Source organism: Conger conger, chromosome 18, assembly GCF_963514075.1.
Source record: "Conger conger chromosome 18, fConCon1.1, whole genome shotgun sequence".
NCBI lineage: Eukaryota > Metazoa > Chordata > Actinopteri > Anguilliformes > Congridae > Conger > Conger conger.
In genome coordinates this window covers 32263851-32266350 of record NC_083777.1, presented here as the reverse complement: position 1 = coordinate 32266350, position 2500 = coordinate 32263851, and positions in this window count along the sequence as shown.

Genomic DNA, 2500 nt, shown 5'->3' with positions numbered 1-2500 from the left:
GTGTCGCCCCACCTCATCACCACCAGTGTGTCGCCCCACCTCATCACCACCAGTGTGTCGCCCCACCTCACCACCACCAGTGTGTCGCCCCACCTCACCACCACCAGTGTGTCGCCCCACCTCACCACCACCAGTGTGTCGCCCCACCTCACCACCACCAGTGTGTCGCCCCACCTCACCACCACCAGTGTGTCGCCCCACCTCACCACCACCAGTGTGTCGCCCCACCTCATCACCACCAGTGTGTCGCCCCACCTCATCACCACCAGTGTGTCGCCCCACCTCATCACCACCAGTGTGTCGCCCCACCTCATCACCACCAGTGTGTCGCCCCACCTCACCACCACCAGTGTGTCGCCCCACCTCATCACCACCAGTGTGTCGCCCCACCTCATCACCACCAGTGTGTCGCCCCACCTCATCACCACCAGTGTGTCGCCCCACCTCACCACCACCAGTGTGTCGCCCCACCTCACCACCACCAGTGTGTCGCCCCACCTCATCACCACCAGTGTGTCGCCCCACCTCATCACCACCAGTGTGTCGCCCCACCTCATCACCACCAGTGTGTAGCCCCACCTCACCACCACCAGTGTGTCGCCCCACCTCATCACCACCAGTGTGTCGCCCCACCTCACCACCACCAGTGTGTCGCCCCACCTCATCACCACCAGTGTGTCGCCCCACCTCATCACCACCAGTGTGTCGCCCCACCTCATCACCACCAGTGTGTCGCCCCACCTCATCACCACCAGTGTGTCGCCCCACCTCACCACCACCAGTGTGTCGCCCCACCTCACCACCAGTGTGTCGCCCCGCCTCACCACCACCAGTGTGTCGCCCCGCCTCACCACCACCAGTGTGTCGCCCCACCTCATCACCACCAGTGTGTCGCCCCACCTCATCACCACCAGTGTGTCGCCCCACCTCATCACCACCAGTGTGTCGCCCCGCCTCACCACCACCAGTGTGTCGCCCCACCTCATCACCACCAGTGTGTCGCCCCACCTCATCACCACCAGTGTGTCGCCCCGCCTCACCACCACCAGTGTGTCGCCCCGCCTCACCACCACCAGTGTGTCGCCCCGCCTCACCACCACCAGTGTGTCGCCCCACCTCATCACCACCAGTGTGTCGCCCCACCTCACCACCACCAGTGTGTCGCCCCACCTCACCACCACCAGTGTGTCGCCCCACCTCATCACCACCAGTGTGTCGCCCCACCTCACCACCACCAGTGTGTAGCCCCACCTCACCACCACCAGTGTGTCGCCCCACCTCACCACCACCAGTGTGTCGCCCCACCTCACCACCACCAGTGTGTCGCCCCACCTCACCACCACCAGTGTGTCGCCCCACCTCACCACCACCAGTGTGTAGCCCCACCTCACCACCACCAGTGTGTCGCCCCACCTCACCACCACCAGTGTGTCGCCCCACCTCACCACCACCAGTGTGTAGCCCCACCTCACCACCACCAGTGTGTCGCCCCACCTCATCACCACCAGTGTGTCGCCCCACCTCATCACCACCAGTGTGTCGCCCCACCTCATCACCACCAGTGTGTCGCCCCACCTCACCACCACCAGTGTGTAGCCCCACCTCACCACCACCAGTGTGTAGCCCCACCTCACCACCACCAGTGTGTCGCCCCGCCTCACCACCACCAGTGTGTCGCCCCACCTCACCACCACCAGTGTGTCGCCCCACCTCATCACCACCAGTGTGTCGCCCCACCTCACCACCACCAGTGTGTAGCCCCACCTCACCACCACCAGTGTGTAGCCCCACCTCACCACCACCAGTGTGTCGCCCCGCCTGACTGACGCACGGCAGCCATTTTGCAGCAGAACGTTCACGACACGGCAGCTGAGGTGCAGAGGGAGAGAATGCCCTTTTGCCAGTTAACCTTGGGGACGGTGAGGTGACAGGTTGAAGGCCAGGGGACGGTGAGGTGACAGGTTGAAGGCCAGGGGACGGTGAGGTGACAGGTTGAAGGCCAGGGGACGATGAGGTGACAGGTTGAAGGCCAGGGGACGGTGAGGTGACAGGTTGAAGGCCAGGGGACGGTGAGGTGACAGGTTGAAGGCCAGGGGACGATGAGGTGACAGGTTGAAGGCCAGGGGACGATGAGGTGACAGGTTGAAGGCCAGGGGACGATGAGGTGACAGGTTGAAGGCCAGGGGACGATGAGGTGACAGGTTGAAGGCCAGGGGACGATGAGGTGACAGGTTGAAGGCCAGGGGACGATGAGGTGACAGGTTGAAGGCCAGATTTGCGTCTCCTACAGCAGTCACTCATCACTGCACTGGGGGTCATTTGACCAGAGGAAAGATCTCCCCCTACTGGCCCCACCAAGCTCAACCCGCTTTGCTCCAGCCACTCTGCAGGAACATGGTGCACAGTGGTATTGCTTTTGGATAAAAGTCATGAAGTACATAATCTCAAATTGCAGTATCCTGTAAATGTGAGTCTTTTAATGCTTTGTGGTACAGGATGA